Source organism: Poecilia mexicana, unplaced genomic scaffold, assembly GCF_051168715.1.
Source record: "Poecilia mexicana isolate PSO_F unplaced genomic scaffold, ASM5116871v1 scaffold_4, whole genome shotgun sequence".
NCBI classification, from domain to species: Eukaryota; Metazoa; Chordata; class Actinopteri; order Cyprinodontiformes; family Poeciliidae; genus Poecilia; species Poecilia mexicana.
Genome location: NW_028263373.1, coordinates 4175848 through 4189484, shown reverse-complemented (window position 1 = coordinate 4189484; position 13637 = coordinate 4175848). Strand labels below are relative to the sequence as shown.

The 13637-nt window shown below is 39.0% G+C and overlaps 1 protein-coding gene across 1 annotated transcript in view; it reads left to right on the top strand.

Moving 5' to 3' along the window:
• ror1 (receptor tyrosine kinase-like orphan receptor 1) overlaps positions 1-13637 on the top strand; it is a 139634-nt gene that overhangs the window by 100394 nt on the left and 25603 nt on the right. The window lies entirely within an intron of this gene.

The window sequence follows — 13637 nt, the reverse complement described above, 5'->3', positions numbered from 1 at the left end:
GTTTCGCCTGTGTCTAAAGTAAAACAAAAAAACAAAGATCCACCAAAATATTTCATAAAGTTGTGTGATGTTCTGATTTTTTTATTATTTTTTCCCCCCAATATTTAACCTTTATATTGACTGATTTACAAATAAAGGTACAGCAGAAAAAATGAAAAGTTACTAAGGTTAACAACTTTGCAAGAAAATGTGAATTGTCCCCCAGATATACAACATTAAAAAGCCTGAAAACATTTGTACCAAAAACTTTGGCAGTTTGTCAGGTTTTTCCCCAAGATGAAAATAAGAATTTTGATCCATATATTGCACATTTTGTTATAATTATAAATTGAAGGTTAGATGTTCAAATTTAACTCTATTTAAAAATGTAATGTAAAAATACTTATATTCAGTACACACTCAAAGAAATAATTTAAATATTTACATCTGTTAACTTTATGATTATAGCTTGCAGCAAATTAAAATCCAAATTCAGTTTTTCAGAAACCTTGAATATTGTGTCAGAGCAATAAAATTATCTTTAATGTAAAAATGTTATTCTATAGCCATTGTGGCTTTTACTGTTATTGGTCAGACTACTGTCTTAAAAGTTGTCCAGACGTCATTGACAGGCTCCAAAAGAAGAGACTGGTTGTTCCATGTCCTTTATTCAAGCTGATCAATTGAAAGTTAAGTGGAAGGAAAAAAGTGTGATAGAAAATCCTGCCGGACACGACAACCTAAGAGTAAAAACGCTATAGAAATAAAAAATAAAATCAAAATCAAATTTCAAAATGTTATTTGTATAGCACATGTCAGCAGCAAGGCATTTCAAAGTGAATAAAAATGACAAAAAACAACATACATTTTGATAAAGAAAGGACAGATGTAATATCAAAAACAAGCATGTCTGGTGGAAAATTGACTGATGTGAAATGAATCTGATTTAAATGACGAAGAAAGTAGAATTGCGACTGTTTAACTGGGTTATTGTCGGGGCAGTTGCTCCAGTAGCTACAGGCACTCTTCAACAACTAGAGAGATTATTCCAGATGACCCGAGTGCTCCAGCTGGCTCAACAGCTAAAAGCACAGCCAAAGGAAATGTGTTCGCCAGACAACGTTTGGCCTTAGGAAGGAGCAACACAATTTTACAATCAAGCCCACATTTTCCTGGGGGGCAGTAGGACTTCTGCAGCACAGGTCTGGTGTGATCTCTCTTCCCTGATTCTGAGGGGGGCGAAGGAACATTTTGATTTCTGGTTCTTCGTAAAAGCAACATGCTGCATCCATCTAGTCAAGTAAAAATGAAAGCATTTTGTTTTGTTTTTTTCTTCTTCAGCTCTGTAAGCTCACATGGTTCAAATTTAAATGGTTACTGTTTACTCTCAGCTAACATTGGAATGTGGAATCAAGCAGACCAATGGATGCACACCAGTTGCAACACAGATGCTGGTGCAAAAACACGATGTCCAGCTTGTAACCACAGCCTGCCTGGATAATTGAGACCACTAGGCAAGACATAAACTAAAATATTAACATGTATACAAAGTGCTATAGATGCTTCCTCCCTGAACTCTCACTAAATCTTTGCTCCCTCAAATCCACAAAATGGCAGAATAGCCCTCATCTGTCTCTATGGTTTTGATTTTATTGCCTTAAATAGTAACCCAATTATCTGCCAGCTGTGTGAGCGTACAGCAGAACCAGCCACAGCACTGATTGCTCAACATGAGCAGAACACGGAGGGGGTCTTCAGGGTGGTAAATGAAACCAAACCGAGAACATTCTTTTGGCCGTTGAAACACTTTTGTCAGGATGAAAATTCATTCTGAGTCTGGAAGTTTTCTTTAGCTTTGTTTTGACATTTCCTCAGCTTTATTGAATAAAACACCACAAACTCTGTCTGTTGATTTGATTCTCTGAGGATCAAAGGACACAGCCTGGATGACTTTCCGCAGTGACATTATGCCGAGGCTCACTGCCATGTTCCACACAGCGTTCTGCACATCAAATCTGTGGCCGCTGATTGGATAACGTGCATTTAGTAAATCCACCCCCTTGCTGAGATAAATGAATACACAGTCACCTAGAGTCGTACACAAGTCCTTCTATGTGTGCTTTAGCTATTGTGTCATTTGTTTTTAATTCTAAACCGATTGTGCCTTTCTTTGAGATAATCAGAGGCATTTACCTATTTATGCAGTCTAAATGAACTAAAATGAAACTTGCAGGAGGAGAAAAATAGATTAGTCTGATTTCAGTTTCATATGGCTCCTTGATTATTAAATATGTTTCCAGGTGAACATGGTTTACTTTCTGAATTTTCCAATCCTATAAATCAGCAAAAAGTCCATCCTTTACTATAACCATCTCATATTCACGGATTCACATTCACAGATTTTTTCGGTAGCACATATCTAAGAAAATATAGCTTGGAAAGCTAAAATACCTAGCTTCTGTTCTGCTTGGCATTGGCTGGCATTGCCAAAGCAGCCACTCCAGGAGTGCCAGTCATTTTCCTTGGTGTAGATTGGTTGTATTTCCAAGAGAGGACATAAGGAAGATCAGATGTTAGCTCCTGTAGTTGTGACTAAAACTTTTTGTGCTGTGCTTATTAATGCATATTAAGGTGTATTTGGTGTTTAACTATTGAAATAGGAGGTTATAGGCATCTTCAGATGGTGTATCAAATATTTGCAGATTTCATTTATTGATGGGTGGTTGTGATCTCTAAAAGGCTCTGCATGGTCGAGCCAAAGTGGCAAAATCAGTTCTCATTGTCGCAATTGAGGGACCAAAATCGCATCACTTTGTTCTCGACCTCATGTCGTCCACCCCTAACACCACCACCATCATTATATCCTCCTCCGACGAACTTCTGAGTCATTCCTCTCTGCCATAATCGCTGTGGTTACCGTCTTGCGGACCGTGAAGGCAGAGTGCAAAAACAAATATCTCGTAACCACGTTACTACGCATCAGTTCGACTTTGGTCCAACCATGCAGGGCCTTGAATACTGGTACTGCTGTACTGCAAAATCAAACCTTGGGCGTCTTTTCAGACTTTTACTGCCTTCTTCTTGCATCTGCTGCAAAGGGACAGAGATGCTACATTTAAGGAACAATAACACATTGAACAAGACCCATTACTATACAGATGCCCCCCCAAAAAATGGGAGAAAATGAACATTTACTGGTTTATTTCCTTCTTACCCTGACATGTTTAATGTGTTGCAGTCAAGCAAAAACTACTGTGAGCTGGTAAGTCATTACAGTCATTACAGACTTCATTTAAACAGACAGCGGCCTGTTTGCACAGCGGCAGAACAACAGTGATATTGTGCTGATTGTCGCTGCTGCTCATCGTTAGTGTCACGCCCGACTTATTAGCCGTAGAGTCAAGGTGGCAGCCGTCACGGAGATGAGGTCAGCTAATGATGACAAGGGATGACCTGCGCCTGCTTATTAATACCGCAGCTGTTCAAGCATCAAAACTTCCAACATCTGGTGCAGAACCTTGGGATTGGGAAGTTTACACATTTACTTTTCACCCCCTAAAAAAAAGAAGAATTTCTTACTTCCAAACATGGTGGTAAACATGGTGACTAACATTTTCCCGGTTTCTACTATCAACAAATGTTCTTCACAAATTTTGGGGGGAAACGTTTTACACCACCCACTGTGTTGAACCTGAGCACAAGGCGAAATTCAGGTACTGTGTTGTCTTTGCCATGATTCGTGCTCTGATTTCCATCCCCTCCACGCTGGGCTAGAGTATACACTCTGTGGTGAGCGGGACATCACAGCTGTGTGGTGTGTGTGTGTGTGTGTGTGTGTGTGTGTGTGTGTGGGTGTGGGTGGGTGTGTGTGGGTGTTTGTATCTAACCTGAAGCGTGAGGTTTCAAGGTTAGCCACAGGCAAACTGACAGCTCAGAGGTTAGCGCTCAGAGTCCAGGCAGTGTAGCTTCCTTAAAGTCACGGAGAGAAGCGCATTAAAGCAGATCTTAGTTACAGGAATAACAAGGTTTCTATGCAGTCTAGTAAAGTATGGAATTTCAGTGCACTATGAGTCTGAATAAGCAAGGGATAAAGAAAACAAAGTATGGGCAAGTATTTGTTATTGCCAGCCTTTTTTCCTATTCATTTTCTAAAAGTGCCATTCATTCATTTATCTTCTCCTTCAGTCTGTTTATTATAGGTTTCATTCAGTGGTTTTATTATGTATAAATGAGTTTAAAGTGCTAAACCCTAAAATTTGAGTCTGGAAATGTTTACAGGAAGCATGCCGCTAACGCTGGTGTCATTTTCGTAGTATAAGAACGTTGAGTGAAAATACCAATGTAGTACCCCCAATAAAGGAGATCAGGAAGGCTGTTAGCTTCTGTGGTAGTGCCACCATTACAGTTTCAACCATTATTTGGTGTTTAAGCTATTCAAATAGTTTGAATATTTTGTCATTTTTTTGGGATTGTCGCCATTGAAGAGATTATAAATAAATGTCAACTGTGTAGAGATTATTGTAGAGGTTTAATTATAAATTCTTTCGATCTAAATTCACATGCATTTGTTCTATATTTGTCCAGAGTTCTGTCCTAAAAAGAAACAATTTATTAATGCAAAACTTGGAGAATGAGAAGCAAATACTGAAATCAGACAAAGATGAGTCGAGTATCTTTTAGTTCGAGCTGAATAATTAGATATAGAAGGCATGTGGCCGCTGCGAGATCTGTCGATTTCCACTGTCTTGCCATTTCGTATTGTTCCGTGATCTGAAAAGGGCAAACTTTGATCACTTTAAAGCCAAAACATTCCAATGAAGTCAAGATTTAATTCAGGAAAATTGTTTGGGCTTCTGGGAAATGTTTGTCACAAATCAGCTTAATATGTGTCTCAAAAATAGAAATGACACCTAAGAACAGCTTAAACAAAGTTAAGTAAATACTGTAGCTGCTTAATTTAGGAAGGTTAATGAAGGCTTTGGAAGAAGTTCAAGCTAAAACTGCAAACAGAACAAGCGAGTGGATTTACGTGTGGACACAAAGATGTAAGGGATAAAGCTGATTAAATTGGTGAGACAGATTGCATTTGTAAATAGTTTTGCTCTTTTACTTTGCTTAATACTGCAACTTCTGAACCAAACAAATAAGGAGCAACAGGAGACAGCTATTTTCTGTTCTTCAATTACAATGGATGACATTAATTCTTGTTGCACCTTAGATAAAAGCCCCATAATCTCATCTTTTATTCGGTTTATGTCAACAGTATTTTTTCCTTTCGCCTAACTTTTGCCTTGTGGAAATTTATTTACAATTGCTTATATGGGTAGAAAAAAAATATTGCTTACTTCTTATTAGTCTCCCCCAACTTACCATATCATTATTTTTTTCTACTCTTTGTGCTGCCATTTTTTTCTTCATCTGCAGAAAATGATGGTTGTGGAGGAAACATTGAGGGTAAAAGGAGGAAAAGAAAAACAGCCTTTTCAGAGTAGGAGGATGGTGTCATCAGTGCTGCATGTTTTCCTTTGATTCTTGGGTCTGTGGCAATCAGATGTGATTAACCGTGTTAGCTGACAGGAGGTTTAAAGTTAAGTCACATCAGAAGCTGCTAATAACTCCTGAAATGGTTCTTTATCATTGATATCTATATTTTGTTAATTTATATGCTTTAGCAGGTTAAATTTTGTGTCTTGGTGGAATGTTAAGGTGGCTTAAACTGTAAAGGTTTTGATTCTGTATCATACCTTGTATTTCATAATTAATTACATATAGAGACATTCTGTCTGGCTGGTATATAAAAAAAGTTTTATCCCAATTCTAATACAGTCCAAGTTTAGGAAGATTTGGTTGATTCTAATAGAACAGAAACAGATTTGTAAGAATCTCACAAGACAATATAATATTCGGTTTACAAGACGTTTAACAGGACAAAATGATCTGTATTAAGACAAAAAATGAAAATGCGAAAAAGGCTATATGGGCAAACAAGTTCTTAACTGTTTGTAAGCTCTCAAAAGTCACTATTTTAAAAAAAAATGTCAACATGAAATGTGGCCAAAAGTTTCCAAAAGCTACACAGTAAACATGTTGGTGAACCTGCTGAAAAATAAATAATGCAAACAATAAAGACCTTTACTTGCTTATTGTTAGTTGTATTGTAATGTTTAGGATTTTTTGTCTTACTTTGGTCTAATTAACATGAAACTTAATTTCATCACTCTACTTATTCCCTTCGCTGTGAAGTTTTGAAGGAAAACCTCACCTCCACCAAAGTGCTTGTGATATTAATACGGGGTTGTACTTTCCAGGTTCTCTGTATTGTGGTTGTCCCAATTAGCTCCACTTTTAAATAAATACACAGTGCCAGTTTTATAAACATTTAAAGACATAAAGAATTTTTTTTTTCCGTTTCCTTTCTGCTGCTCAGCAGGCCCAAATTTATTAATTTGTATTTCCCAATAAATGTTTACTTTCTGGATATAGAAGTTCCTAATCTGACAGTAGCCATAAACAGAGTTTATGCTGCACGGCTGCTGATCCTGGAGTCTCTGTCTGTGTTTATAATATAGGGGTTTTCTTGCTGTCTGAAAAGATTAATACCACTACACCCAGGCTGTCGAGGCTGTTTAAATTTCTCAAAACTTTCCCCACCACGTTTCTCTCAACACCAGCTTGAAAAAAGAGCAATTACAAAAATAGCTGCTTTGCTTTTTTTTTCCATTTTTCCCTCCGCTGTGCCTCTTCTTCCTCTCCAGTCCACCCTATTCTGAAGAGTAAAGACTGGGCAGGTTTAACAAGGAACAGATTCTCTGTGATCTGTTTTTACTGCATTCTTTTTGTCTCGGCTTCTTGCTCATCCTGAACCTTCTTTTATATTGCTTCTATATTTCCTGTTTTTAACATACAGTTGCCTGACTTTGATGGGATTTGCACTCTGTTCTTTTCTTAGGCAGTTCCTTAAACTTCATTGGAGTTTGTCTAGCTGCTGTCAATTAAAGTTTGTGTAATTCTAAGTTGGTTTATATGTAGATCAAATGGTTTTAAGTGCCATTTTAGTTCATTTTGGATAAGTAGATGTGTTCAAATTTCTTTGCTAGTGTTTCTTTGCAATCCATTAAGTCCTTTTTTATAAGCCTTTTTTTCAATTTGCAATTAATTTTCCAGTTGAGATCTTGCTTGGGTGTAACTTGAACACTCGAAGCGATTACTCCAATCAGGTGTGTTTAACTTTGATATAATATAAACACATATGTAGTATAATTCTTCCTCATCGTGTGTGGATCGTGTGAATAGGCCCGGCGTGTCTGCATGCAACTGTTGGGCAAGAAAACAGCCGACGTGCCGCAGATGGCGCTGTAATTAGCCAGCTGTCAGCACAGTGTATTAAATCGACCTTGGAGCACATGTGTGCAGCTCACTGACGATCCAATTATGCAGTCAGAGATTCAAAAAGTTTTGAAGACAAAAAAGAGAGAGCCGCTTGGCTTTTCATGGACAGGACTGTAGCCGGTATGTCTTCACCTTCTGCAGTTGTGGAGTTGACTGACAAATTGCCTTAAGGAAGTCGTTTCTCGAATGTGTGATGATTTAAAAATGTCACGAGAAGTTGATCTTTAAGCTTCATCAGCCTTGCCTGAGCACATTTCACCTACGTGTGTAGCAATCGGAATATCGTAGGTGATTCATTCCTGAACACCGCAGTTCTTGTAGCTACAGTGTCTGCAATTAACTAGTGATTTATTAAGACTGGTAATTAGACAATAAACAAGTCATCTGGGTTTGATTTGAAATTGCAGGGAGACAAAGAGATGCCATCAAAGAGTTTTTTTTAGCTAATTATCTAAAGTCTACAATTAGACTTTGCTCTGATTTGGGCCGTCCAAGCTGAAGCTTACCACAATTAACGTTTAACCACAAAGAAATATTTAACCAAGTTAATAGCAGAGGTTTCTCTTCATATTAAGTGTTGATTACAGATTCCTTTCAAATTTATTGACCCCAGAGGCACTTTTATAACAAACACATTTTCTTATATTTCTTCTCATCACTTGCAGTGGTTTTTGTAATGTGACATTCTTTGTTTCCACCACTCATCACTGTACAATCAGCTAGCTTCTTAATATAGTTTATGTATTTTTTTTTATTTAACTAGAGCTAGTCAGTATCATGTTCCAAAAGACACTTTCTTCTCAAAATGGATGTAAAATGGTTGTTTGCAATTTCGCAGTGACAAGTTATTCCAGCACTGTTAAACATTAGGTAGAAATAAAGCTGAGTGGGTGAGTAAGTGTGAAGTGGCAGGCGGTGCTTGAATCCATTCATGCTGCTTGGGTGGTTCTCTTCTAAATAAAAAGCTGCAAGAGCTTCAACAACCATTCCCCTTGCAACCATATTGAGGAACCATCTGGTAAAAAGGCAAAGCCTTACCAACATCAGAGGGCTGCCTAAGTAATTCTTCAGTCAAAAGAAATGGAGATTAGTTCTTACGAATTCTCAAGCTTAAAGCTAACCGCATTTATCCAAGGATAAATGCGGTTAGCTTTTAAGGAGAAGGAGAGTTCTACATTTTCAAAGAGTACAAATCTCCAGAGTTTCTTTGGTATTCTTGTAAATACTAGTTTCTAAAGTTTTACACTAGCTACTATTATGTTAGATGTCTATAGCTATGTACACTGCAGACCACTGTGGTCTGCATTCATTTGCAATATTTGTTTTTAGGTGAAGCAAGTGCTTCTAAACAGAATGTAAGCATGTCACCGTGTCAAATTTCCCAGCTTCTTCAATTCTTACTCCCATTTGTAGCCATATATCGTAATTGCACTTTTACCTTTTATTTCATCCATTTGCAACCTCAAAACAAACCACTCCATGCACTTTGTAGTTGAAATATTTATGATTATTACTCACTACAGTTGATCAAAACACTTTTCTACCAACACAAATGAATGGATACACAATTGATAAACACATTTGTGTGAAATTATCTGTTCTCATGTGCAAAATGGAGAGAGGTTTGAGTGAAATGAAAACAACCTGGAGCAAAAAGACTGGAGTGGTTCTTCTCTAAAATGAGTTTAAGATATTTATCCTATGGCAGGAAAATGTCTAACTCCTCTTAACATCACAAAACTATGAAGGCATAACACAGCAGCACTTCCTCCACAAGAAGTACGGAACAGAAGATTTGATCAAATAACATAATACGTTTCTTTTTTACAATATAAGAATGATGTACGTATACTGCAACATGAATAAGGATACACAGCAACTGGTTAGCCCACCAACACCCAGACAGGAAAAGACACATCATGGCTCTATTCATCTGTAAGGAAACCCACATCTAAAGCATACCGAGTGACGGCTCTTGTTTCTTTAATCATACAAGACATTTAAAAACAATTGGCTGTAGTATTCTCAGAAGACACTGAAAAAAGTAGTCCCACTATCCCCGTAAGACAACTTGCCCAGCTTTTTACACTGTTTTTATCTGTGTAAAATCTGAGATGAGGCACAAAAGTGTCCTTCAGTCTGAGATAGATGCAGTTGTAATCCAAGTCCACCTTTTAAAAACCAGTGTCTTGACCCACTCAGCAACCCTTCAGCCCACTGCATAGAGTAAGTGCTGTTTTTGGTCACAATAGGCTCTTAACTCAAACCTAGAACTTGTGTGTGGCGCATTGAGAAACTCTGGATTTCGGTTTCACTCCCGCTCACCTCAGAGCCAGTGTCAACACCACTGTGGTTCTCAGATGTTGGCCGGGACAGATGATGATTTGCTTCGCGCCACAAGTGCTGCAGCCATTCAGGCTGAGGGGGGATGACAGGCCCACTCAGTTTCTGAAAGTATTCCTCTGCTACATACTGACCCACTTTAACAGCACTTTGTGAGACTTATACGAGGGCTGAGTTCTCCAATTCTTATGTCACTTTTTTAAAATATGTTTAACTCACACTACAGTGATGAAACAAATTCAGTAATTAAGATTTCTGAGTGGAAAATATTGAAGTTTAAGAACTAAGGGACACCTAAATAAATTTTTTAGCATGTTTAAGTATCTGAGTAGCTTAGTTTCCTATACAAATTAATATACCTGATTCAAATATGAATAATTTTAGTATTCAATATTTGTTGTCCGACTAAACTTCTTAAATTGTATCAAGTTATCCAATGGTGACTTTGTAAAGCTCCCAGATTGCCTTTGCTGTTATCAATCAATCCTGAACAATAATTAATGTCAAAACAGTATTTTGGCAAAATTCCATATAACCTATTCTGAGAAGTGGAGACACCCTACTGGTACAGTTTCACCCCTGTGTGTTTTACTTTGCACATCCGGAGCAGACTGCACCGTCTCACCACAGGCCCTTACACATGAATCACAGAGCTAGAGAACTTTGCACACAGTCACTCTTACAAACCCACTCCCTCACACATGTTTGGTTAAATCCTCTGTGGGGCTTAATTGCTGGCTTGTTGTGGATTCTTTTTAGGGTGGCGCTGATTGATTGGAGATTGGGGCTGTAATATAGCTCATCAGGGACAGGCCCTTTGACATGGCCTGGTCCCAGGGCACCGGCACTGTTTGAAACCAGAGATCCCAATACCCCCCCCCCCCCCCTTCCAACTCAACTCCCTGTAGCTCAGTTGCCCTCATGCTAAATGCTGCTTACATCACACACATGCAAACTCTTGGGGACGAGACTGCTTTAACTATTTTACCAATTTACATTAGTGGTTGTTACAAAGACATTAAGTCCGTCTGCACACGCTTTGCCACACACAACAGTTTTCTTACATTATTAGCGGAGCCTTCACACTCCAATTGGACATAGCCCACTTCCTGTTTCCTGTTTCCCAGATTCCCTTGTGTCAGTCTGTTGGTGATCCTGTTGGCAGGTCTGGTCAAGGTCATGTCTGGTAAAGTCTGTGGTTAGAGTGTCTGTGTGTACGGTTTGTGAATCACAGTTTCTCCCCGAGGGTTTCGAGGCCTACATTTGGGTATGCGGGGTTTCCCTGAACTCTGCCCTGAACCTCCAGCAAACACACCCCTCCCCGAACACGCTCCCGACCAGGAAAAAAAAGACCCATACTCCCATGTATGCTTAGCGGTGATGTGTGAGGGAAACAGACGGCCACAGTGTCCCCTAAATATTTCTTGGTATAAGTGAAAGCTTTTGTTAGAGGTTTGGATCAGAAACCTGCATGTAAGAGTGAGGATATTTCCCTATTTGTAGACCTTAACAGGGTCAATACAGTTTCATGTTAAGAAAGTTGATAAAGGATGGCCTTTTTCCTTTTGTCCACAGAGGTCAGTGTTTCAATCAAGTTTACATTCATCAGCCGTGGCGCCCACCAAATTGCGTGCATATGACTGGAGGCCATTCTGCACAATGAACTCTGAAATAGGTCTCTTTTCACTTAGAATGCAACTAAATGTCAAGCTTAAGTGTCAGCTAAAGTATTAAACTTTTTCCATGAGTGAAAGTGTTCGTAACATTCATGTGAATTTTAGAGGGCTTTGGATGACTGAATGCTGTCGCTTCAAGAGAAACACGAAGTCATTACTGTCACTCATCTCGCATGTGAAAAGGGGTTCAGTGCTTCACTGAGGATGGTTTGTGTGTTTAAATCAGCATTTGTTTTTCCTTCTCCCTTTAATTTCTACCCCCATAAATGTATTATTCATTGCACACAAGCCGTCTTTGAGCAGGAGATTAATGTCATGAATTTTCTCTGATTAGATGGTGGGATCTACATCTCTGTGCTGCCCACATTCCTTTACTTTCATTTCATTACTCAGGTTTCATCCATGAAACCAGCAATCAGCCTTGTGTGGGCTCAATATTTAGGGCCCAAACAAGGATGAAGTGGGATGCTCATTTCTTTGGACTAAGGGAGTAGCAATAAACATGGACCACATCTGGGTTTAGCTTGCCCAGATATACCGGAATGAAAAGCAGGACTACTTGTCCTATGGCACATATATAGATATAGGTCCGTCCGTCCGTCCGTCCGTCCGTCCGTCCGTCCTCAGTCCTCCCTCCCTCCTTCAGTCCTCCCTCACAGCAAAATGCTCCATGTGAGGCCATGGTGGTCTGTTAGCCAAAACCTGTTGAAACCACAATGTAGTACCCATATGGGATAATACATCTGTAGGCACCCTGGTACCAAACATTAGACACAAGTGGACTTCACTGTGAAAGTCCAAAGTAGGACCACAGGAGGCAGGTTTTTTCTCCAGGCACATTCTGGTGGTAAATGCCAACTCGGGTTATTGGCGTAAAATGTATCCATCCCTGACTAGGCCCTAAGTGGAGCTACAGGATAGAGCCCAGGTGGGACCATCCTGATCTGCCTGTTTCTCCGGTTCGGAGGACTGACACAAAATAACATAAAGCCTCATTTAGGATAATATTTTGGCACCACCATGAAGCCACCTTTCTGCAGTCATTCAGGGTGCCGCTGTGGGGAGCCCAGTGTGAAACCACATGGAGTCCTGCATGGGCACGTTCGTTGGGAATGTTCCGAACCATTTGTCATTTTTATGCATGTAAATGTCTGACTGCAGGTCTTAACTTATTGAATGTCTTTTCATATTTTTCTCAATCTGTTTTCCATATTTACAGTGATAAATAACTAGTGTAGCTACTGGCCACATTAGTATATAAAGGATTATGCCAAATGCTGAAAGTGAAAACAATCTGATGTCAACAGCTGATTAGCAACATTGTTTAACTACCGGATGAATGTGTTTTGATATTTTACAAAAACATAAGCCTATTCTGTTTGTTTTCTGTGTCCTTTAGACATTTCTGACAGCGGCGTGTGTAAAGAGGGATTATTTATGAGCTTCTTAGCATAGTAGTGTTTTGTTTCACCACAGAGCCTGTCTTTAGCGTCTCTTAATCACTCTCTTCATGGATTATTGTACTTTTACCAGGAAGCCGCGCTCATGTTAAAACATGCATCTTCACGCCCTTGATGTCTGCTCAGCAGCCACTCAGCCGAAACATGTGTCCTCCTGTCTTTTTCCTTTTGTGTGCTCAGATTGTGATCTGTGATCTCTGCAACAAACCCTTGTAAATTACACTGTAAACTTTGTGTGTTTGTGTTTTGGAAGGGAGGAGGGGGTCTAAACTCGACACATCTTTGCTTTAGGCAATTGTGGTTTGATTTTGCTCGTGTTACTGTACTTTATTTTCCTGTTAATATTTCCACACTGATGTTGCAGGCAGCACAGAGTTGAATCAAGGAAGGCTGTCAATAACAAACATTTAATGGAAGGAACGTTTACTGTAATAAAAATGGAAAACAGTTTGAATTGTCAATGAGAGGTAAATTCTTCATATTCCTAGCTTTTACTCCCACTTGCATATTTGAATGAAATTCTCATCGACAAACTAACAATGTCTTCAGTTATTTCTTTTTTTTTTTAACTTAATTACATTTTTCTTTTTGGCATACCTTAGTATTTTCTAGAGTGAGTAGAATAAGTCAAAGCAAACGTTTGTTTCCTCCTGTTTTCATTCATGTTGCCATTTGTGAATCCAACAATACGACTATTGTGCTCCATCTGTCTGCTCAGTGCCAGAAGTATTCATACACCTTGAACTTTTGCAGGGGTCGCAGCGAACTTTTAAACAAAGCTGCTCTGCTC